We start from the raw sequence: 27208 nt of genomic DNA, 5'->3' as shown, positions 1-27208 counted from the left end.
ATGCATGCTAGCGTGCTGCAAGTATTTCAAACATAATAAAACAGAGGCATTGTATAATCTGTCGCCCTAATTCAAATAAACATGAGGCCAACATGTTTTTGATTTTTCAAGATGAACTACAGGAATTTGTTTTAACTTTCACCCAAATGAAATGAAATCTCTACAATGTGTCTTAGTCCTGCGCAAGAGGCCGGGAGCCTGAATGATGACAAACATGACACCACGGAGTTAGAAGGGAACACCAAGTGTGTAATTCCTTAATCCAATGTCCGCTTCCCAGTGCACACTCACATCCCCAAATGGACTTCAATTCCCATAATGCCCCAAGGCGAACTAGCGAAAATCACACAGTCTTGGGCTTAGACCTTGAAACCAGTAAACATGTATAATTACGGATGCTGAGGCCAGCAGCCATCAAAGCGGCAAAACGAGAAGTCAGAGTCTCGTAACAAAAGATGTGATGAAAGAAAAAGCCTCAATGTCTTTGTTTGTATGTAGCACTGAATTTAGAAAAACGAGCATGAACACGGGGTCGGAGGAGACCAATGAATAAAAATTGCTCGTGCCGAGACATCCACACCGCATCCGCGTTGGCGTCCGCGGTGCCCGGTCACCAGAGGGCACCAGACTCCCGAGCAAGGCATTTCTAAACAGGGGAAACATTAACCCCGGGCTGGCAGTCTGGAAAACCGCCCCGCTACGAGATTGTCGTGTCCCATCTGCTGTCATCCTCAGTCCTCTTCCTGGTACAGTCTCTGGGGGCCCCACCATCAGCATTCCCATGCTCCTCCAACAACAAGCGGTCAAAAGTAGAGCCACAAACAACTGGTGTTACGTGATCAGCGTTGAACCGCAAACACGCTGTAATTTGATGAATACTCCATCCTACTCCAACAAAGAAGAAGGCACGTACTCGAAGATGTCAGGTATGGCTTTCTTTATTGATTCAGGTCTCACACGACCCCATGGCTAGAGAGACGCGTTTCGACTTATATATATATATAAATCACTGAAAAAAAACACTGAAAAAAACACAAGTTTCAGAGACATTATAGTTAGAAATTAGCATTTAAAAAACCTCAGAAATTCACTGAAAAAACCACAGGTTTCTTGGACGTCATAGTTGGACATTTAACTCGTACAAAACAAGAGAAATTCGGCCGTTATAGTTAGTTGTGCTAACTATAACTCGCGCCCCCGCAATGCACTGCTGATGATGTCACATATTACATCACTCATGACATGGCCAGTGACATCACACATGACATCACTGATGACATCTCAAATGACATCACTGATGACATCATCCATGTGAGCATCTGATGTACCTCCTCACACCCTAAAATAGAGACAACCATTCTCAAAACCATAGACACGCCAATACTAGTAAAGCTACAATATTCTGTGCACTTTGCATGCAGACCTCTATTCAGCTATATAGCATTGCTACAGTTTTTTAAATACTCAGTACCTATGCAGTCTAGGAATCCTTCTGTCTGTCCCATGCACTTGTCCATTCACCCATCCAGCACTATGTTGGTATCCTATCACTCTGCCAATACCTAAGCACCTATACATTCAGCATGCACTCTCTTTTCAGCACTGAAATTACTCCAGTTATGAGTCATATACTTAAGGAATGGCCTAGCCACTAACCCAAGTACAGGTACAATGTTTTGTACACTATGCATGCAGATCTCTAACCAACTACATACTATTGATAGGCTCTTCTAAATATCCAGTTAGTACCTATGCAGTGTAGGAATCCTCCTGTCTGTCCCATGCATTTCTCCAACCACCCAACAAGCACTAGCTACTTATCCTATTACTCTACCAATACCTAAGCACCTATAATAACTGAAAAAAATGTTTAGCATTTTTTGATATGTACTACTGTCAAGGTAAGATTAAGTAATCCAAACACTATCAATGCAAAACTACATTCAGCTGTGCACTATATATATAAACCTCTAACCAGCTACTTAGTAAAGTACTACCCATGCAACCTAGGAATCCTCCTGTCTGTCCCATGCACTTCTCCAATCACCCATCCAGCACTATCTATGTATCCTATCACTCCGCAATACCTAAGCACTTATAAATTCAACATGTACTCTCTTTGCAGCACTGAAGTTATTCTAGTTACTAGTCATGTACCTACGGAATGGCCTAGCCAGTAAAACTAGTACAGCTACAATATTATGTGCACTATGCATGCAGACCTCTAATCAGCAACATAGCATTGATGCAGTCTTTTAAATACTCAGTTAGTACCTATGCAGTCTAGGAATTCTTCTGTCTGTCCCATACACTTCTCCATTCAACCATCCAGCACTATCTACGTATCCTACCCCTCTGCCAATTCCTAAGCACTAATAAATATAGCATGTGCTCTCTTTGCAGCACACACTTTTTTTGCAACACTGAAATTACTCCAGTTATTAGTTGTATATTAAAAGAATGGCCTAGCCACTAATACAAGCGCTGGTACAATATTTTGTACACTATGCATGCAGACCTTTAACCAGCTACATACTATTGATACGCTCTTCTAAATATCCAGTTAGTATCTATGCAGTGTAGGAATCCTCCTGTCTGTCCCATGCATTTCTCCAATCACCCATTCAGCACTATCTACTTATCCTATCATTCCACCAATATCTGGGCACTTATAAATTCACTATACATTCTGTTTGTAATACTGCAATTATTCTAGTTACCAGTCATGAACTTATGGAATGGCCTGGCTACTAACACAAGTACAGCTATATTATTTTGTGCACTATCCAAGCAGACCTCTTACTAGCTAACTACTATTGATATCCTCTTTAGATACCCAGTTAGTACTGATGCAGTGTAGGAATTGTCCAGTCCGCCCCATGCACTTCTTTAATCACTTATCTACCACTATCTACTTATCCTATCTCTCCACCAATGCGTAAGCACTTATAAATTAAGTGTTCACTCTGTTTGCAGCACTGTCATCATTCCAGTTACTAGTGGTATTCTTTTAAACTGACCTAGGCACCAACACAAGTACACATAAAATATTCTGTACATAATCCTACAAATCTCTAAGCAGATACATACTATTGGTCCACTCCATTAAATACTGAAGTAGTACCAATACAGCGTAGGATACCTCCTGTCAGTCTCATGCAATTCTTCAATCACCCATCTAGCACTATGTTCTTATTGTATCAGTCTGCCAATACCTAAGCACTTAGGGGCAGATTTACAAGCACCCTGCGCCACCAGTATATCACTTTTTGTAATTTAGTGATGGCGCCATGCACTCCTTCCTATTTACAAGGAGAGGAAAAGCCACCTTGCCTGGTTTTTCCTCTCCTTGTAAATACGACCCCTTTATACACAGAACTTTGGGTTGAAGGGGCGTTCCATAAGTGTTGCTGTAGATGTTCCCACGCAACACCCATAGAATGGAAAGGGGCGACCACTCGGTCCCCCCGAACGTATGGCAGAGTGCCTCGATCCCCCCGGGAAGACATTTTGGGCGGGAGGCGCGTCTCGGCTGGTATGCCCGAAGCGGCGTAGCCGGGGCGCGCTTTTTCCCGCCCTTGAGTGGGCTGGCCTAGACACGGACGCCGCCGGCCACGCCCTCGGGGCAGGCAGGGGCGGGTTTACGCCCACCCTGAAGATGGATAAAAAGAGACGCAAGACCAGAAGACATCCTCTTGTTCCTGTGCTCTGAAGCTGCACCTCCCCGCTGCACGTGAGCTCGAGACGGAACGAAGAGCCAATTTTGAGCGTTTTAATCGTTCTTGTTTGTTTTTCAGTTCCTTTGTTGGAGAATGCCGAAGAAGGTTGAAAAGCGTATGAATACCGACCAGATGCTGCGTGTTCTCATGAAGGAGATGTCCGAGCTAAGGAAGCGGGTGGACAAGAATGAGGAAAGGGGCCCAAAACGTCCGTTGGCGGGAGCAGCCCCGGGAGGGAAAAACAAGAGGCCCAGGAGGGGGGCAGCGGGAGAGGAGATCCCCGGTCCCAGTGCTCCGCTCGAGGCTCCAACTCCCGTGCCAGAGGAGGGGAATCCGATCACCCCCGTGTCCGAGGATGATATGCCGCCCGAGTTGGCAGCACAATTGGCAGCGTGGTTGGGGAAAGGTAACGAGGGCGCCACGGCTGTCGAAGCGCAGGAGCTGATTAAGCAATTGCGTGAGAAACGGGAAGCAGCCAAGGTGCCCGTGCCGGCTGCAGTGGGGGACAAGGCACCAGGGATGGTTGCGACCACAGAGGCAGCGTCAGGTGCAGGTAAGCGGCCATTGCCGATCGCGAGGGATGAGTCAACACCCTCTCGGAGGGAAAAGTTGGGGCAACATGTTCCTTTGGCAATTAAGGAAAAGATTTGGGCGGGGGAGTATGTGAACATTTTTTCGTTACTTGTAGATCATTATGAGGTGGAGCATGTAAAGAGTCAGAAGGACCTAATGCATCCGAGTGTTTGGCGCGCAAAAATGGCCGCCTTTAAAGTGAATGAGAATATCGCCAATTGGGGCAATGCCTGGGGAATCTTTACATCAATCCTGGGGGAACGTAGGCCTGAGTTGCTTTCCGAGTTCCCAATCTACCAATCACGAATCATGGGGTACTCGACATCGCAACAGGGGAATCATTGGTTTTGTTACGACAATATGTTCAGAAAGGAAAAGGAGCATAATAAAAGTTTAACCTGGGATTGTTATGATGCCTTGACCTGGGATAAAATGAAGGAGTCAGGGATGTTAAAAATGCCGTTGGTGGGAAGTAATGTGGGTGAATCCTCCCGACAATATGCGGGGACGCCCTTTCGATCAGGTTCGGGGGCCGACGATCACTCGAAACCTACCGGCAATACCGGAAGAAAGGGTTTCTGTTTTAATTACAACAGAGGAAAATGTACGAGACCGCAGGGATCGTGTAAATTCAAACATGAATGTAGTGGTTGTGGGTCGTCCCATCCTGAGGCCTCGTGCAGAGCCAGAACGGGTGATAACGGGGGGAGAGGAGGCGCCAAACAGGTCTAATATAGTCCGAGGGGCGCCTTTACCCACTCCCATTGATACCCTGGCAATGATCCCTTGGCTCAGTGATTACCCGGATCGTACTTCTGCTGGGGTGCTGCGAAACGGTTTTTCGTATGGTTTCCGCATCCCGGTAGGGGACTTTCAGGGTGTGGATAAGTGTAAAAACCAACTTTCCGTCCTGCAGCATACGGCCGTAGTACAGGATAAGATCCGAAAAGAGGTGACTCGAGGTCGGGTCGCTGGCCCGTTTAGTGTACCCCCAGTTCAGAATTTTGTTTGTTCTCCCTTAGGGGTAGTCCCCAAGAAAGACCCTGGAGAGTTCCGACTAATTCATAACTTATCAGCTCCACGAGGTCTTTCCGTAAATGAGGCAATCGATCCAGAAGTGTGTTCGGTGCGGTACGCATCCTTCGATGAGGCCGTAGCCATTTTGAATCGCCTGGGGCCCGGGGCGCTGATGGCGAAGTCAGATATCGAGTCAGCTTTCCGATTGCTCCCGGTACACCCAGACGACCAGCGTCTCCTAGGTTTCATGTTTCAGGGTTGTTATTACATGGATAGGTGTATGCCGATGGGGTGTTCTATATCCTGTGCTTATTTCGAGAAATTCAGTTGTTTTTTACAATGGGTCTTCACAAAGAGAACGGGTTTCCAAGATGTAATGCACTACCTTGATGATTTCTTATTTCTTGGGGCAGCCGGGGGTCTTGAATGTGGCCGGGCCTTGGCCGAATTTTGTGTGTTGATGAAACAGTTAGGCGTGCCATTGGCGCCGGGTAAAACAGTGGGTCCCACGACTTGCCTCGAGTTTCTGGGGATCGAGTTGGACTCCATTGAGGGGTGTTTCCGTTTGCCAGCCGAGAAAGTGTTGAAGTTCAGGGCTGCGCTGCAACTGTGTATAAATGCATCAAAAGTTACGCTGCAACAATTACAGCAGGTGGTGGGACAGTTGAATTTTGCCCTGAGGGTAATACCAATGGCCCGCCCCTTTTCCCGTTCAATTGCCCAAGCGATGGTCGGCCTTAAAAAAGGCCATCATCGCACAAGACTATCGGCCGAGATCCGCCAGGACATGCGTATTTGGTTAGCATTCTTGGCGGATTTCAATGGTAGAATCGTCTGGAATAAACCAGCCGTGTCTTCTGAGGAGCTGGGGCTATGGACAGATTCGGCGGGAAGCATAGGTTTTGGCGCCATCTTCGGCACAAAATGGTCGGCACAAAGATGGCCGACTTGGTGGCATGAGAAGGGTCTGACGAGTAATATTGCTTTCCTCGAACTGTTTCCCATCTTGGTGGCCTTGAGAACATGGCCCGATGGGTTCAAAAATCACTCAGTCATATTTTGGTCGGACAATATGACGGTGGTCGAGTGCATCAATAGTCAGGCAGCACGTTGTAAACTGATCTTAAGACTGCTTAAAGAAATTGTTTTACTGTGTATGCAATTGAACGTGCTATTCAGAGCAAAACACGTGCCAGGGGTGATGAATCAGGCAGCTGACGCACTGTCTCGTTTTCAAATGCAGGCTTTTTCGGGTTTCCTTCCCTCAGCGGACCCGGAGCCGGCACCCTTTACCGAAGCTCTCTGGTCTCTCGGTGCCCCGAACTTCGTCACCTCGTGGGAGAGAGTCTAGCACCAAGGACGAGGAAGGCATATGAAGGGGCGTTTCGGGCCTATTTAGCCTTTTTGGGGAGTGATAGAGAGCGGCTTTGGGGTCATGAGGAATGGGTGGTGAATTTCCTGATGTCTTTACGTAGGGCTGGGAAATCGGTGGCTACGGCCCAGAGGCATCGTGCTGCCATTTCCTTTGTTGCCAGAGCACACGCTATCCAGGACCCAACAGCGTCTTTCGTTGTACAGAAAGCGCTGCGTGGGTGGCAACGCCTTGAGGGTCGCAGAGTAGATGAAAGGCGCCCGATAGGTTTGGATAGATTGTCCCAGTTGTTGGCTACACTTCCGGCCACATGTTCATCTCAGTTTGAGGCAGTGCTGTTCCGAGCCGCGTTTACGCTAGCATTTCACGGAGCAATGCGGGTAAGCGAACTAGTTGCAAGGAACAAACTGGATGTGGCGGGGGGTTTGTGCCAGGAACACGTCCAGATCAGGGGAGAAACAATGACTGTTTCCTTTGTAAGGTCTAAGACTGATCAAGATGGGATGGGTGACTGCGTCATCATACGCAGGATTCCTGGGTCCTCCATATGTCCGGTAAAGTGTTTAGAGGAGTACCTAGCACGAAGGGTGGCATCATGGGGGGGGACTTTGTTAAGACACGCGGACGCCACCCCACTGACGAAATTTCAGTTTCAGCGGGTGCTTGCGATGTCAGTTGCCGCTGCGGGCTTCAACCCGGGCGAATTTGGGACCCATTCCTTTCGGATAGGGGCTGCTACGGAGGCTACAGCCAGGGGTCTTAATGTTGAGCAAGTGAAACGAATGGGGCGTTGGTCCTCCAATTGTTATAAAAGATATGTGCGGTTGCACATGTTGTGAAGCTGTAATTATGTACTCTGTACTCACGCTTCGTGTTTTTGTTTGGTTTCAGTTACGCAAGCCTACGAGGCGGGGCGGACTATGCAGTCGACCTTACACCGGGTCAGCGGTCAGACATCACCGGCTGTGAAAAAGGAGGTGTGGGTCGTGGGCCACTCATACGTGAGGCGTGCCGCGGACGTATTCAAAGCAGGTGACATGATTCACGTAGCTGGGGAATACGGGTACAGGATGTCCTTCTACGGAAGGGGCGGTCTCTGTATTGACCAGTTTCAAACATTTTTTGAGGGTTTGTTAGGGCGGACAAGGTCACCGCCGTCTATAGTGATAGTGCATGTTGGGGGCAATGATTTGGTCACCATCGGTAGACGACTACTCCTGGAGGCAATGCTTTCCACTGTAAGTTGGTTGGCGAGGAGAGTTCCGGGGTGCACGATTGCATGGTCCCATTTGATTCCACGAAAAGTGTGGCGGGGGGCTATCTCTATACCTGCTTTGAATCACTCTGTTAGAAAGCTTAACAATAAAGTGAGTAGGTTGTTCCGTTCCAGGACATTGCATTCTATTTCTCATAGCTGTATTAATGATGACAGGATGTATTCGGGGGATGGTGTGCATTTGTCTTGGGTGGGGAATGAGTTGTTCTTAGGAGATCTCTTAGCATGGTTGACATCTTTGAAACATGACCTTTAGGCAGGAGTTTTGTGGGGGGTCCGGATAGCCGGTCAACTATCCGGCCTGTGGCGGTAAGGTCATGATCGGTGAGCACTAATTGGAAGATCCCTATGAGTGGGCGTCACCCAACACGGATGGGAGCGCTCGGGGGAGGTGGCCTTTGGCCCCTCAACGGGGAGGCGGTCCCCTCTAAGGATGGGTCGCCGGAAGAAGAGGAAAGGCGGTCAAGGCCCCTTCCTGTGTAGGAGGGGTTACAGCCCCCTCCTGGGGAATTTCCCGGGGCCAGTGACATCTGCGACGGCAGATGCGGTAAGTTGTGTGGGGTTGGGGGGAGGTCTACGATACCTTCTAGATACCTCACACGAGTCTTCGAACGACCTTTAACTGGCGTCGAGTTGATAAGTGCCCCCGTCAAGACAAGGGAAATTGTAGTAGTTGCACGTGAGTACGCCTCAGTGCTGTCGCCCCTCCCAAGTGGGGGGGGTATGTCTGGTTAGGGATCTTGACACCGGTTACGACCTTGCCGTTGGCCCTTAAACGTTAGGATGTACAATTTCAATGTTTCAAGTAAATGTTTTGTAGGATGTTAGATCGGCTAGGAGAACCTCTGTATTAGAGAATCTGTTAAGGTTAGCCAAACATCGCAGTGTGGTATGAAATTGTACATTAATGTTTAATTGTTTTTTAATTTTGTTTTAATAAATACGGCCGGGAGGGTCACTCCCTCCCACTTCCAAAAACTTCAAGAACTGTTTCCGGTTTCCCTCATTTGGGGATTGTGTTGAGAGGGGGTGGCGGGTATCTCAGCCATATGGAAAGGGGCGACCACTCGGTCCCCCCGAACGTATGGCAGAGTGCCTCGATCCCCCCGGGAAGACATTTTGGGCGGGAGGCGCGTCTCGGCTGGTATGCCCGAAGCGGCGTAGCCGGGGCGCGCTTTTTCCCGCCCTTGAGTGGGCTGGCCTAGACACGGACGCCGCCGGCCACGCCCTCGGGGCAGGCAGGGGCGGGTTTACGCCCACCCTGAAGATGGATAAAAAGAGACGCAAGACCAGAAGACATCCTCTTGTTCCTGTGCTCTGAAGCTGCACCTCCCCGCTGCACGTGAGCTCGAGACGGAACGAAGAGCCAATTTTGACCCACCCACCAGCCCCTGAGGACAGCTAATTGTTTTAATAAAATTGATCAGTTATTCTATTTCGTTTTCAGGTTGTTTTGGTGTTATGTTGATATTTAATGTGTAATAAAGATTGGTATAATGTTACAAGTTGGTGATTAAAGAATGTCGGATTTAAGGTCCATTTAGACACAGGTTTTTCGGTCATAGTGGCCAATGTAGTTTCGTTTAGTTAACACTTGTCGTATTTATTTCGGTCAGGCGGTAGGCGGTAAGGTCATGATCGGTGAGCACTAATTGGAAGATCCCTATGAGTGGGCGTCACCCAACACGGATGGGAGCGCTCGGGGGAGGTGGCCTTTGGCCCCTCAACGGGGAGGCGGTCCCCTCTAAGGATGGGTCGCCGGAAGAAGAGGAAAGGCGGTCAAGGCCCCTTCCTGTGTAGGAGGGGTTACAGCCCCCTCCTGGGGAATTTCCCGGGGCCAGTGACATCTGCGACGGCAGATGCGGTAAGTTGTGTGGGGTTGGGGGGAGGTCTACGATACCTTCTAGATACCTCACACGAGTCTTCGAACGACCTTTAACTGGCGTCGAGTTGATAAGTGCCCCCGTCAAGACAAGGGAAATTGTAGTAGTTGCACGTGAGTACGCCTCAGTGCTGTCGCCCCTCCCAAGTGGGGGGGGTATGTCTGGTTAGGGATCTTGACACCGGTTACGACCTTGCCGTTGGCCCTTAAACGTTAGGATGTACAATTTCAATGTTTCAAGTAAATGTTTTGTAGGATGTTAGATCGGCTAGGAGAACCTCTGTATTAGAGAATCTGTTAAGGTTAGCCAAACATCGCAGTGTGGTATGAAATTGTACATTAATGTTTAATTGTTTTTTAATTTTGTTTTAATAAATACGGCCGGGAGGGTCACTCCCTCCCACTTCCAAAAACTTCAAGAACTGTTTCCGGTTTCCCTCATTTGGGGATTGTGTTGAGAGGGGGTGGCGGGTATCTCAGCCATACAAGACACATCTCCAGATTTATGAGAAATCGTAAATCTGGAGATGTGTGTGAATGCTGCGCCATCCTAGAGTTGGTGTAGCAAGGCGCAAGGAGGTCAATTTTGTTCATTTCTCCAAATTTTTTCCTCTTTCAATGCATGCTGCATTCCACAGCATACATTGAAAGAGGAAAATGCCTTTACTGATTGGTTTTGTGCAGGAAGGTGTCCTTACCTGCACAAAAACAATCTCCGCATGACACAGACATCCTTGCACAATGGTGCAAGGGTGCCTGTGTCACCGTATGGCTGCAGTTTGTGCAGCAGTGCAGAGGGAAGCACAGAGTTGCAACATATTCATGTACATATGTCATATCCCTGTGCTTCAGAAGTGCTGCAGTGCAGTGCAGTGCAGTGCAGCTAAAGAGCTTGCAGGGTCACACTGCATTACTTCCTCATAAATCTTCACTTATAAATTGACGATACACTAGTAATGCATTCTTTCAGGCAATCAGGCTGTATAAATATATTCAACCAAACTTTCACACATTACCTTGCAGTTATAGTTCTTTCTTTAACTAGATTAGGTAGTTCTGATAAAAACTTTTTTTTTCTTATTTTTTCTTTTGTATTTTTTTGAACAATTTTGTATTTTTTTTGGTGTTTTTTCAAAAAATGAACAAAAAAAAGAACAAATAAAACAGGGAACTTTTGGAATTACTTATCATTCCAAACACACAAAAAAATAAAAATCAACAACGATGGTTGGGTTGCGCAGCACAAACTGCATCCACCGACTGCTCACCGAAGCATATAAGTTTCTTACACTTCACGCAGTGTTGCTCGAGAAAGGCGAATTCTGGCCTAATGTCCATTGCAGGTGTTCCTGAGGACGATCCAGACGTACTTGCTACAGCAAGTGAGGGGTTCAAAGCAGCTCATCTAATTTCCTACTGAGCAAGATTGAGAGGATGTGTGGTCCGGAGATGCTTGTACATAGAAGTAGTGCCACAAGAGTATTTTTTTTTCACTGCCTCTTGACAGGACACGTTCACAAATTTGGCATGTCACCTTCTCGCATTTACTCTCTTCTCCCCAGGTGGAAAAGTGAACATTTTCCACACGGCAGAATCCGGCCTCCGTGGACCTGGTGGCTCCTACAAGAATTCTAATTCAGAAGATACTTCCTCCTGCTGCTGCTTCTGTCCAGATGCTATTTTGTTTGATATTTTTTGGAAAACACAAAAAAAACCAAGTAAAAAGGGTTCTTGTAGGAAAAGCGTTGTCTCTCTAAAGATACTCCAACATGAATGATTAAAATGGGTGGGGTCCTTCAATATTTACAGTGGGAAATGTTATGAACCAATAAAATCTTTTTTTTTAGGTCACAATGGATCCGCACACTCTGCGCTCACGAAGCACGCACCCGACACAACTTCGCGAAAATATATTTAAAAATAATATACGTTTATTATAGGTACAAATATATTATTTTTATGAATATCTTTGAAAATCTCTTGCCCTAATATGTATATTAAAGACACATACATATCATTTTAGACATAAAAAATTGCACGGGAGTCATGTGCCCCAGCACGTATATGATGTCACGCGGGACCCACCACTGCGGAAGTGTCGCTACCGTAATGCGCATGTGTTGCGAATGCACAGAAGCAGGAGTCGGGGACTGGTCGCATACCAACATCACATAATATTAAATGAATATGATGTAACTGAAAAACACACAGCTGTCACACACCGTACGCAGATCCGTCACGACTTTTCTAAAATGGCGGCTAGAATCCATGCCTCCACTGTGATGTGTACGCTTTAGGTGCGCGACTCCGGAAAACATTATGAATTATTTTTTAACAAAATAATCTAAATATACTAAAATAAAAAACAAAAACAAAAAAATTAAACAATATTTCAGTTTGAATTATTTTGAGATTTTGTTGTTGCAATTTTCAGAATAATATATAATGTTATTTAATGAATAAAATATTTATGAATAAACAGTTAAAAAACTGTAGAAAATCAGTACAAAAAAAATGACTACTATTACATTTAAACATTTGCATTTAAAAAAGCTTTAAAATTCACTGAAAAAAGCCATAGGTTTCAGAGACGTTATAGTTAGGAAATAGCATTTAAAAAACCTTAGTAATTCAAAGGAAAAACCATAGGTTTCAGGGGTGTTAAAGTTAGCTGGACATTTCACTCGTACAAAACCATAGAAATTCCTCTGTTAGAGTTAGTTCTGCTAACTATAACTCGCGCACCCGCAATGCACTGCTGATGATGTCATATATTACATCATTCATGACATGGTCAGTGACATCACTGATGACATCTCAAATGACATCACTGATGACTTCATCCACGTGACAATCTGATACACTTCATCATCCACTAGTATAACCTTTCATCAATCACTGTAAAATACAGAGTACCATGTTTGAAACCATTGACACACCAATATCAGTTACTACATACCCACTCACTGATTCCTAAGTCTACGCACACAACTACCCATTCAACAATAGAATCACTTATACATGCAGTCACTAATTAAAAAACACTTGTACACATATATATATATATATATATATATATATATATATATATATATATATATATATATATATATATATATATATATATATATATATATACATACATTGACACATCAGCAATTATCTTGGTCGGTCATGCAGTCATCCTACTCACTCATGAAAAAAATTAATCACACTTACATTTACTCACTTACACATTATACACACTACACCTCATGTATTAAAACACATAGTAACTCATAGTTAATATGTTAAAAAATCACCATTACAATTATACACCCATTCATATAGTTGCTCTCATAATCACTGACTCTTACATATACTTATTTATATAGACCAGCTTTCACATACAATGCCTTTTATTTTTTTACTTTGTTGAAGATGTACAACTAAAACATATATTGGCTAATCAACACACAAATAAATACACTCAGTCACCCAAACAACTGTTTCCACATGCACTCTTAAGGCTATACACCTAGTCAATAAACCATTCACACATCTATGCATAGAGTTACACACACTCCGTCGAATCACACACAAACTCACTGTCCCATACAAATACTCACCCAACTAATCAATAACTAATATACACACTCATGTAGTTAGTGTCCAACTGATGCAGCATGTTATACAACAGAGACAGTGATGCACACATTTACATAGTTTAGTTACTAATCCATGTATTAAGTGAGACATTTTTATTACTCACTTAAACAGTCAGACAGCTACTAAATCCTCCATCCAGACAGTTATATATCCACTCAATCTTCAATACAAATTGGTATATATATATAATACATATTTAAATTTCAAACTATACCACATTCACTGGATTATGTCATCAGTGTTGTCATCAGTGATGCCATTTGAGATGTCTAATCATGAGCGGAAAATCCGTTCCGCTCGCGGATTTTCGGTAAATCCGAGATCCGCGAACTCCCGCGAATTTACTGAAAAGCCGCGAGATCCGCAAGCGGCGGATTTCGGGGGCAAAAGTTCAAGCCTGTTGAACTTTTAACTATTTTAGGATGGCGCCGGCAAGCTGCCAGCGCCATCCTAAAATAGTTACTAAGTTAGCTTCAACAGGAAGCACTAATAGATCAATTATTTTATCTATTAGTGCTTCCTGATGAAGCTAATTTAGTAACTATTTTAGGATGGCGCTGGCAGCTTGCTGGCGCCATCCTAAAATAGTTAGTTAGGATGATGTGGGTTTTGTTGAGTCTGGTGATACTCTTACCGACGAGACGCTGACAGGAGAAGTGCTGCATTTACAGGGTTCTTCGCGGTCTTGGACGCACACGCCCGTCTGACCGCTCTCCATACCCACTCATCTTCTTAACTTTTACCCGTATCCGGGTTGGAATTATCACCGGACATCCGCCCTGAAGAGTCATTTGGCATTGTCCTTTGTTGGCTGGCATTTGTCTAATTATATCTACAGGCATTAAAGCTACAAGATATCCATCCGGTGTTGACCACATACATTCATTATTTTATGGACTGTCAATAATTATATGGGTGCCCAGGTTTTGTTTCTCATTGTTTAGTGCAGGCCTCTGCGTCTGTCCCTCTAGGGGTTTTGGGTTTTCCCCTTTCCTGGCAGCACCATACCCTCTGACTACTTCCAGTATTTAGTTACCCTTCATAGCTACCTGTTTGAGCGCCAACAGCCTGTCACGCCAAACCCTGCACAGTAGCCATGCTTGATGGAGGCCTTTGCATAATTGACTTTCACTAGCTCAATCCCTGTGCAGTTCCTGTGACCACGAGCTTCTCTGATCCGTGCCTGTCCTTTTATACACACAAGAGGCATGTGAACTCGCATATAAGCCCCGTCCGTTTGGCCCCTCCCCACACACTAGTGGTGTGTGCACCGTCTTTGCGCCCTTTACCCACTTGATGGACAGCTCACTCGAGGGACCCCGGCGCTCTTTGGTGTGATGGCAAAGTTAATCAGCCCCCCCAAAAATGTGTGTTTTGTCGAGGCTGGGTAGGTGTGCGCTCTCCCCATATCTATCGTCAAAAATTAGCTATGATGCTTGATGGAGGCCTTTGCATAATTGACTTTCATGAGCTCAATCCCTGTGCAGTTCCTGTGACCACGAGCTTCTCTGATCCGTTCCTGTCCTTTTATACACACAAGAGGCATGTGAACTCGCATATAAGCCCCGTCCGTTTGGCCCCGCCCCACACACTAGTGGTGTTTGCACCGTCTTCGAGCCCTTTACACACTTGTAGGACAGCTCACTCGAGGGACCCCGGCGCTCTTTGGTGTGATGGCAAAAATAATCAGCCCCCCAAAAATGTGAGTTTTGTCGAGGCTGGGCAGGTGTGCGTTCTCCCCATATCTATAGTCGAAAAATAGCTATGATGCTTGATGGAAGCCTTTGCATTATTGACTTTCATGAGCTCAATCCCTGTGCAGTTCCTGTGACCACGAGCTTCTCTGATCCGTGCCTGTCCTTTTATACACACAAGAGGCATGTGAACTCGCATATAAGCCCCGTCCGTTTGGCCCCTCCCCACACACTAGTGGTGTGTGCACCGTCTTTGCGCCCTTTACCCACTTGATGGACAGCTCACTCGAGGGACCCCGGCGCTCTTTGGTGTGATGGCAAAGTTAATCAGCCCCCCCAAAAATGTGTGTTTTGTCGAGGCTGGGTAGGTGTGCGCTCTCCCCATATCTATCGTCAAAAATTAGCTATGATGCTTGATGGAGGCCTTTGCATAATTGACTTTCATGAGCTCAATCCCTGTGCAGTTCCTGTGACCACGAGCTTCTCTGATCCGTTCCTGTCCTTTTATACACACAAGAGGCATGTGAACTCGCATATAAGCCCCGTCCGTTTGGCCCCGCCCCACACACTAGTGGTGTTTGCACCGTCTTCGCGCCCTTTACACACTTGATGGACAGCTCACTCGAGGGACCCCGGCGCTCTTTGGTGTGATGGCAAAAATAATCAGCCCCCCAAAAATTTGAGTTTTGTCGAGGCTGGGCAGGTGTGCGTTCTCCCCATATCTATAGTCGAAAAATAGCTATGATGCTTGATGGAGGCCTTTGCATTATTGACTTTCACGAGCTCAATCCCTGTGCAGTTCCAGTGACCACGAGCTTCTCTGATCCGTGCCTGTCCTTTTATGCACACAAAAGGCATGTGAACTCGCATATAAGCCTCGCCAGTTTGGCCCTGCCCCTCACACTAGCGATGTGCACCGTTTTCCCGCCCGGCCATTCCCCACACAATCAGCAAAATCCGCGAATCCGCAAATTCGTGGATTTTGCGGATTGCGAATTCGCAAAATTTGCAAATTCACGAATTGCGAATTCGCAAAATTTGCCCATGCCTAGAGATGTCATCAGTGATGTCATCAGTGATGTCACTGACCATGTCATGAATGATGTAATATGTGACATCATCAGTAGTGCATTGCGGGCGCGCGGGTTATAGTTAGCAGAACTAACTATAACGGAGGAATATTTATGGTTTTGTACGAGTGAAATGTCCAGCTAACTATAACACCCCTGAAACGTATGTTTTTTTCTGTGAATTTCTAAGGTTTTGTAAATGCTAATTTCGAACTATAACGTCTCTGAAACCTATGGTTTATTCAGTGAATTTCAAAGCTTTTTTTAAAGCTAATTTCTAACTATAACGTCTCTGAAACCTATGGTTTTTTCAGTGAATATATATATATATATATATGCATGTCTCACTATGGGTTGGTGGGAACAACAAGTGGCTTGGCATCCTGACAATGACCAACATGTCAACAAAATAGCAAAATGGATGAGATACATCGACGATCTCCTAATAGTGTGGGATGGGTCGGCCCAGGAATTTGAAACATGTTTTGAAATCTTGAAATCGACTGATACAAATTTAATATTCACATATAATATCAGTCGTAACAAAGCAATATTCTTGGACACAGAGATCTATATCAACAACAACAAGGTAGAAACCACACTACATAGAAAGGAGACGTCTACTAATTCAACGCTACATGCCGACAGTTTCCACAAATCAACAGTGAAGGATAACATCCCATATGGTGAATTCTTAAGGCTACGACGCATCTGTTCAGAGGAACACGAGTGGAAAACGAACAGTTGTGAAATGGCAATGAGATTCAAACAACAAGGCTAGAAACAAGGAGTAATCAAAAAATGTTGGAAACGAGCCAATGAAAAGAAAAGAGAATAAGCCTTACAAATAAAACCAAAATGCAAGGACATCTCACAATCAGAAAAACCACATGTGAGACTCATCATAAGTCACACAAGAGAATCCAAACAGATTGTTGGGATTTTAAGAAAGAATTGGAAATTGTTACACCTAGATGAAACTACTGGGAAAATAGTGGGCAAACACCCAGAGGTCACTTTCAGACGTGCCACAAATTTGAGAGACAAACTGGTGCACAGTCATCATCAAGATCTAGAGAAAAAGAAGCAGGGCATCCAGTGGCTGAAAACTAAAGGTTTTGTGAAATGTCAACAGTGCAAAGTATGTCAGATTGCAGTCAACAAAACAGAAGTAACTTTACCAAACAACAAATCTTGGACAATCAAACAATTGATAAATTGCAAGACTGACTTTGTTGTATATGTGACCGAATGTCCCTGTGCTTTAAAATATATTGGCAGCACAAAAAATGAATTGAAAAAAGAATTCTTGAACATGTTAGAGCAACGGTAAATAAGTTCAGAGGGAATGTTGTTGCGAAACATATGGAAGCAATACATAATGGAGATTGGAAGCTCTTAAAATTCTATGCCTTAGAGACAATTATCCCTCATGAGAGAGTTGGCGACAGAGAGCGAAAATTGAGATGCAGGGAATCACGTCAAATTTTGAACTTTCGAACTTTACACCCAAATGGTCTGAATCAAAGTGAGGAACTGTATGTACATTTGAAGCAACGGAGATCCTTAGAAAATGAACAATGCGTTATGTTGTAAATAGTTGAACGAAGAGCTAAACATATTAATCCTTCCTTGGTTCGTCGTTATGAACATATGATAAAAGCTCAGAAGTAGTGGGGGCTTCACAAACGACACGGTACAAATAGATAAACATACACATATCACAATTCTGTTAAAGGATAAATCAATATAATGAGATAATTAGACCGAAATCAAAACCAGAGCCCACTGGAGGGCGCAAACACTATAATAACCACAAAACATCAAACAGCCCACTGGGGGGTGAGCAACAATCCATTAGATGTAAAAACCACATAACGAATAAATAGTAACACCGATTCTGTGGTTATGGGTAACCCAATTAAATACTATACGGGTACCCATTGTCTAAAAATAATGAGGACGACTAATCTGACATTGTGGGTTAGTGTTATCGATAAAGTTCACTCAACACTACAAATTAATTAATACCTAAATGTAAACATCGCGGGTCTGTTAACACAGAAATCTAATACTCATGGGAATTAGTAATGGAATTCTAACAGAATTTGCCGATTGTCATAATGTGTAGACGTTTTAACGTTGTTGTGTGTACAGAATGTAACATTTGAACTACAAACCCCACTGTTCTTAGCGATTAACAACAGGAAGTGACATGAGAAATCACGTGTTTTTGTAAATCACTTCTTATTGGAGGATTTGTGCAAGAGTAAATATCCACCGTGAGCTAGCCGCCGGTTTGGTGGCGAAACCCGTCGGTATTTATATGATGCTGGAAATTGCGAACGATTAAAACTCAAGAACAGCAGATCCTGCGAGTGCGTATTCATTCCTGAGAAGGAGGCGTGTTCATATATATATATATGAATACACATACCTACAAGCATAACTTGACATACCTGACATCAGACAAAACAGACACTTGCTCTGGAAATCTATGACTTGCATTTGCATCATATTTCTCTTTTTGTGACTTCACCACAAGACAACCTTTTTATGTAACTCAAAAGTCCATGATTTATAATTGAATGAATTTTACACAATTGGTCAATTCTTAATGTATGACCCCACATAATATTTGTAAAACTAATACATGCAAACTACAGGTTGTTACAAAACATATATTTGAGTGCAACTATGGTCTTGATTAAAAATATTACTGACACAATCCTTGATTAAAAAGAAAACACAAATGTTTCATTTTATTGACAATGCAAGAATACAGAGAGGCAATCTGTACCCCTACTTAGTATGTCTTTTCACCTTGGAGGTCATAAAGGGTACTACAAGAGTGGGTGCAGTACCACCATTTACCCACAGTAAGGGGGCATTCAAAGCCATTTTAAGGGGCTAATGCATGCCATGGTAAAGATGCCCATGCAAACACAATGACATAGTGGCTTCAGCTGCTCCGTCAAAGTTATTGCAGGCGTATACCCCTGGCCCATATTTGCCCGTGTTTGTCTGAGGTGGTGTCCTGGGAAGTTCCAAAGACTTCTGTGGCCACAGATGGTGTACTGTTAGCTCTTCCGATAAGGAAAATTGTTCCAGTGTGTCCTCATTTGCTGCCTGCCATGATGTCATAAAAATAAGAGAAAGTATTTCAATCTCTGCCAGTGAAAAATGTGTGCCCATGGAACTTGTATTACAGAAGGGCATGCACAACTACCTGCATCCCCTTCTGTAATATAGAAGTGTTACAGAAGCACAAAAGGAAAGTGTAAATGTTTACTGCACTGCGGTGGTACTCCATGGTACCTCCCCATGTTTCTCTCTTCTGTCCTCTCAGCATAACTTCTTCCCTTTTACTTACATCTATCACCACTTAATCTCATTGGTGACAGTGTCTTTTGTTATTTTTCCCTTTATCTCTGTTTTGGTCCCTTACACCTCAGGATCATATTCATTACCCAAATTCCACTGAGGAATAATACATTTAGTTACTTTTTATTTTTTTCTTCCAAACTATCATACTCACCAATTGAGTGTATAATTTTTCCCTGCAAGTGTTTACTGATTGCCAAGCTGTCATCCAGAGAGGAGGCACCATCTCTAATTTCTCAACGAAGGTACTGAAGATTCAGTTCCCACTTTGTTTTCGCTGCTTGTGATCATTGGGTCTAAAAGGCAGCCCTTTTCACAGCAGCTTTACTTGCTGGCCACAAAATGGAGTTCCAAGTTATGCCATATTCACCCTTTGTCTTTCTCTGGCTGGTGAACAGATGCGAAGGCAGCTAAAACCTACACTGATCTAACTTAGAAAAACAAATGTCATAGGTGGAATACTTGCATTAATGTCAGCCACCTGCCAGTTTGTGAGGAACTGTTATTGTCTCATTTTCAGTTGCCTAGTCTCTGCTATAGTAGCAAAGTGGACACAAAAATGTACCAGTTCTTGAGATTAATTCAAACATTCCATCCATATCATTATTGTAAATAAATGTGATGGGTGTGCCCAGCTGTGGGCCTTATTATGATGATTATTGCTACAAGTGCCCAAAAATCTGGACAGGCAATACTGCTCCCACTATATGCTGTCTTTATATATTTTCTTATTTGCAACTTTACATAGCGCAGACATAGCCCGAAGGCATCATATGATACTATGATACAAGGGTACAGCAAGATACAGTTACAATAATTACGTCCAGACATTGCATTGGTAGCTGCAACTAGGACAAAAGTAGCTGCTGGACAGGGATGTACACAGTTCAAGCATTCATTAAGATGGTAGGGACATATAATGCAGGCAGTTTTCCTCCTGGATCTAGTACTTAGGTATGGTAGACAGTGATTAACCCAGGTGTTTGTCAAACAGGAGGCACTTGAGGTCCTTTTTGAAGGTGACTATACAAGTTGTTGGGCGAAATGAGGGAGGTAAGGAGTTCCAAATTATTGTGCACTAACAGAGAATGACTGGCCCATGTACCATTCTTGGCTGAAGGTGGGGGTTCCAGGGGCAGGGATTTGGCCTTTCTGGAACCCCTATTTTACTCCAGAGATTTTCAGTTTATCACTTAGATGTGACAATGAAGAGGTGTACAGCGCTCTGTGTGTAATGAAGGTTGTTTTGAATTGGACCAAAGCTTCAATGGGAAGCCATTGGAGGGTTAGCAGTGCCCGAGAATTTGGTTACATTTCTTGAGACCTAACACAAAGTGCGCTGCTGCAGTCTAGTCTTTAGAGGACGAGAGACTGCACCACAATTTCAAGGTCTTGTTCCGGGATTAGTTGTCTGAAACCCCATAGCTGCCTGAGTTGGTGCTGTGCACTATTGGCCATGGTTGTGATGTGTCTGTGGGGATTTTGATGAATGTCAAGGGTTATACCAAGGAATGTAGCACTTTGGACAATGGCAGAGCAGCCATCGAGGATGGGAAAGTTGGCCATCCATTCCTGAACTGGGGTTTTGCTTTTGGAGGTGAAATAAAAAGAAATTCTGTTTTAGCTGGGTTGAGTTTTAGGCGAGTGTTAGACATCCGGCTTTGAATCTTTAGGAGAGTGATTGAGAGGAGGGCAAGGTCTTCAACGGAAGAGATTTTAATGAATATTTTAGTGTCATCAGTGTAGAGGTGGAAGATAATTCCAGCATATCTGAGAATCACACATAGTGGATCTAGGTACAGGTTAACGAGGGTTGGGGAAAGAATTGAGCCTTGAGGGACCCTTGATGTACATTGACTGGTCTCGAGAACACGTTGCCCATTTTCACATTTTGGGAACGGTTGGTTAGGTAAGAGGAGAACCAACTGAGGACTGTGCCACAACAGCCCATGCGTTGGTCAAGAGTACAAATGTGGTCCGGATGGTTGACAGTGTCGAATACAGCAGACAAGTCCAGGAGGAACGAGAGACATGAGTTCCCGGAGTCAAGGATTCTAAGGGAGTCGTAGACTATTTGTAGGATCAAAGTTTCTGTACTGTGTCCCTGGCAGAAACCTGATTAGAGAGAGTCTAGGAGGTTGTTTGTTCGAATGTGTGAAGTGAGCTGGGAAGCAACGTAACTCTCAATGACTTTGCCTAAAAATCGAAGTGTGGAGACTGGGCGGTAGTTGTTCATGTTCTCTTGGTCCAGAGATTATTTTTTCAAGAGAGGAGAGACTTGACCCACTTTTAGTCATTATGGAAATAGGTCATGTTGAATAGAAGAGTTGACCTTGTTGGTCCATAGTGGAACTAGGCGTGTGGCAAAAGATTTGCAGAGAAAACCTGGATTGGTATCCGGAAGTTGGTTCTAGGGTTTAACTTAGCTGATTGTTCGCTGTAGGTCTCATTGAAAAATGGGGGAGACAGTGGACAACAAATGAAATGCCTTGCACAGTAGAATCTCGGTTTCTGGGGGTTCATTGGTGTGTAACGAAGTTGTTGCAGCTGGCCACTAATGGCTCAAGACCTGAGGTGGTGGAGGGGTTTGTAGCTTGTGCTAGAACCACAAAACTGTTATTGATTAATTTAGACCTCCTCTGCGATCAACAATTAGTATAAATACATGATTCACACACTTTTTTAAATACAATTCTACTGTTGATGTATTAATAAAAAATGTCTTTTCAAATTATCAGTAAAACTAATTCCATGAATATGTACAATTTGTAACAGACAAATTAATTCAGCGGAGATTTCAAAAAGTCTATCAAATCATTAGAGGTCGAGAGATTATATGTAAGAGCAATATGTTTTATAAAACGGTTTCTGGTCTCTACTACTGCTTTATTAGAACATAAATAAAAAGCATGTATTAAATCCTGGTCTCTGGTATTATATTTTGTCGCATACGCATGTATCATCACCTGAATCACTCCAGCTCCTTGTATAAGCCTATAGAGGTAATATACCTAATTGAAGCATGATAATGCATCTCCAAATACTATGTTATAAGCTGAATATCACATACTTTTTGTGGATCTTAAACTCAAAAGTGGAGACAAGCGATTTATAAGGGGATGGTTGGGGGCAGTGTGCAATGTCAAGCTCATAGTTTAATCGGGGAGTTATGTTTTTCAAAAAGAGCTTCAAGTGTGATGGAGACCAGGGTTGAAGAATGCTTTCGGTGCATTGAAAGTATTCGAAAGAGGTCTTAAAATTTCTATTAAAAGTGTCTTGTTTTTTTACCTGCTGTGAAAGTTTCTTGTTTCAGTAAAGCCCTTAATGAACCTTCTTCCGCATGCAAGAGGTTAAATGCCCATCTAATTATGTTGGCTGGGGCTATTGAGAATCTGCTTACAGTTGAAAGCTCTAAACAAAGTATCTGGACCGAAGTGGCCTAGCTCAGTGGTGTTATTTTACGTAATAATTTACCTTCACTGATATTCACTAAATTCCATCTAGCTATAGGAGTGTTCTCTATGGCATATGTTATGGTAGGTGTGAATTTTGTCCTGATTATTTTAAGAAAAGCGTGAAAATATCTCTTGCCTAAAGAGGAGTAGAATTTCTTGAGGGCGCCTGAAGAGGAGTAAAATCTCTTTAGGGCGTTAAAATGTGCTACTGCTTTTTGATTCATCTGTTGTAAGTGGGAATGCACTTTTAGGGTTTGTGAAAAGACACGCCCTAGATAGTTGTACGCCTTTTCCATCTCAATTGTTGTGCATGTGATGTTTCCTTCACCTAAATGAGATTACGTTTGTCTTGGAGATTTTCACTTTTAGGTAGGTTTCTTCTGAATATTTAGTAGGAGCATCTATGTTTCACTGTAAGCCCAATGGGGTGAGATTAAAAAGTACCACGTCATCAGCATACATTAGCAAATGCATGTTTACAGATACTACTTTGGGAGAGAAATCATTTACTTTTTGAAAACTCTCCGGTAAATTGCTTATAAAAAGCAAAAACAGAAGGAGGGCTAATAGGCAACCCTGCTTTAGGCCATTTGCGGTGGAAATCTTAAGAGGTAAACATTTGTCTGCACCATGTTGAAGTGTGGAGGGCAACCTTGAACAAGCACTTTAGTCTGTTCTTATCAGAATTCACAAGTGCTCTGAAGTGAGAGGATTTGCATCTAAATATTCGGTCTTTGTTCTGTTTTCGCACTATGCAAAGCTTATTCTTTCACAGGTGAGAGGGGGCTAATCTCCATTCTTTCTCGCTCTTTTTGATAAGCTTTGCTTCTTCGTAAAGCTCTTTTGAGAACCAGGGGTTACAGGGTTTTGGCTAGATAATTTGCACTTCAGGGGTGCATATTTGTCAATAAGGGATTCCATGCAGGAGTTGTATTCGTCGATGGCCTCATAAATATCAAGGTGGGATGTATTTGAGGTTAGGGAAGGAAAGCCATGGCTTCTGTGTCAAGGTTGGATGTGTCTCTGAATCATATTTTCTCTTTCTTGGCCAGTTTTGGTATAATAGCTGGAGAGAGAGAATGGGATCTGCATGTGATCGGTATGGCTGCAGTTTGTGCAGCAGTGCAGAGGGAAGCACAGAGTTGCAACATATTCATGTACATATGTCATATCCCTGTGCTTCAGAAGTGCTGCAGTGCAGTGCAGTGCAGTGCAGCTAAAGAGCTTGCAGGGTCACACTGCATTACTTCCTCATAAATCTTCACTTATAAATTGACGATACACTAGTAATGCATTCTTTCAGGCAATCAGGCTGTATAAATATATTCAACCAAACTTTCACACATTACCTTGCAGTTATAGTTCTTTCTTTAACTAGATTAGGTAGTTCTGATAAAAACTTTTTTTTTCTTATTTTTTCTTTTGTATTTTTTTGAACAATTTTGTATTTTTTTTGGTGTTTTTTCAAAAAATGAACAAAAAAAAGAACAAATAAAACAGGGAACTTTTGGAATTACTTATCATTCCAAACACACAAAAAAATAAAAATCAACAACGATGGTTGGGTTGCGCAGCACAAACTGCATCCACCGACTGCTCACCGAAGCATATAAGTTTCTTACACTTCACGCAGTGTTGCTCGAGAAAGGCGAATTCTGGCCTAATGTCCATTGCAGGTGTTCCTGAGGACGATCCAGACGTACTTGCTACAGCAAGTGAGGGGTTCAAAGCAGCTCATCTAATTTCCTACTGAGCAAGATTGAGAGGATGTGTGGTCCGGAGATGCTTGTACATAGAAGTAGTGCCACAAGAGTATTTTTTTTTCACTGCCTCTTGACAGGACACGTTCACAAATTTGGCATGTCACCTTCTCGCATTTACTCTCTTCTCCCCAGGTGGAAAAGTGAACATTTTCCACACGGCAGAATCCGGCCTCCGTGGACCTGGTGGCTCCTACAAGAATTCTAATTCAGAAGATACTTCCTCCTGCTGCTGCTTCTGTCCAGATGCTATTTTGTTTGATATTTTTTGAAAAACACAAAAAAAACCAAGTAAAAAGGGTTCTTGTAGGAAAAGCGTTGTCTCTCTAAAGATACTCCAACATGAATGATTAAAATGGGTGGGGTCCTTCAATATTTACAGTGGGAAATGTTATGAACCAATAAAATCTTTTTTTTTAGGTCACAATGGATCCGCACACTCTGCGCTCACGAAGCACGCACCCGACACAACTTCGCGAAAATATATTTAAAAATAATATACGTTTATTATAGGTACAAATATATTATTTTTATGAATATCTTTGAAAATCTCTTGCCCTAATATGTATATTAAAGACACATACATATCATTTTAGACATAAAAAATTGCACGGGAGTCATGTGCCCCAGCACGTATATGATGTCACGCGGGACCCACCACTGCGGAAGTGTCGCTACCGTAATGCGCATGTGTTGCGAATGCGCAGGAGCAGGAGTCGGGACTGGTCGCATACCAACATCACATAATATTAAATGAATATGATGTAACTGAAAAACACACAGCTGTCACACACCGTACGCAGATCCGTCACGACTTTTCTAAAATGGCGGCTAGAATCCATGCCTCCACTGTGATGTGTACGCTTTAGGTGCGCGACTCCGGAAAACATTATGAATTATTTTTTAACAAAATAATCTAAATATACTAAAATAAAAAACAAAAACAAAAAAATTAAACAATATTTCAGTTTGAATTATTTTGAGATTTTGTTGTTGCAATTTTCAGAATAATATATAATGTTATTTAATGAATAAAATATTTATGAATAAACAGTTAAAAAACTGTAGAAAATCAGTACAAAAAAAATGACTACTATTACATTTAAACATTTGCATTTAAAAAAGCTTTAAAATTCACTGAAAAAAGCCATAGGTTTCAGAGACGTTATAGTTAGGAAATAGCATTTAAAAAACCTTAGTAATTCAAAGGAAAAACCATAGGTTTCAGGGGTGTTAAAGTTAGCTGGACATTTCACTCGTACAAAACCATAGAAATTCCTCTGTTAGAGTTAGTTCTGCTAACTATAACTCGCGCACCCGCAATGCACTGCTGATGATGTCATATATTACATCATTCATGACATGGTCAGTGACATCACTGATGACATCTCAAATGACATCACTGATGACTTCATCCACGTGACAATCTGATACACTTCATCATCCACTAGTATAACCTTTCATCAATCACTGTAAAATACAGAGTACCATGTTTGAAACCATTGACACACCAATATCAGTTACTACATACCCACTCACTGATTCCTAAGTCTACGCACACAACTACCCATTCAACAATAGAATCACTTATACATGCAGTCACTAATTAAAAAACACTTGTACACATATATATATATATATATATATATATATATATATATATATATATATATATATATATATATATATATATATATATATATATATACATACATTGACACATCAGCAATTATCTTGGTCGGTCATGCAGTCATCCTACTCACTCATGAAAAAAATTAATCACACTTACATTTACTCACTTACACATTATACACACTACACCTCATGTATTAAAACACATAGTAACTCATAGTTAATATGTTAAAAAATCACCATTACAATTATACACCCATTCATATAGTTGCTCTCATAATCACTGACTCTTACATATACTTATTTATATAGACCAGCTTTCACATACAATGCCTTTTATTTTTTTACTTTGTTGAAGATGTACAACTAAAACATATATTGGCTAATCAACACACAAATAAATACACTCAGTCACCCAAACAACTGTTTCCACATGCACTCTTAAGGCTATACACCTAGTCAATAAACCATTCACACATCTATGCATAGAGTTACACACACTCCGTCGAATCACACACAAACTCACTGTCCCATACAAATACTCACCCAACTAATCAATAACTAATATACACACTCATGTAGTTAGTGTCCAACTGATGCAGCATGTTATACAACAGAGACAGTGATGCACACATTTACATAGTTTAGTTACTAATCCATGTATTAAGTGAGACATTTTTATTACTCACTTAAACAGTCAGACAGCTACTAAATCCTCCATCCAGA

The sequence above is a fragment of the Lissotriton vulgaris genome, chromosome 6, assembly GCF_964263255.1.
Source record: "Lissotriton vulgaris chromosome 6, aLisVul1.2, whole genome shotgun sequence".
Classification (NCBI taxonomy): Eukaryota; Metazoa; Chordata; class Amphibia; order Caudata; family Salamandridae; genus Lissotriton; species Lissotriton vulgaris.
Note: the sequence above shows the minus strand (reverse complement) of the source record.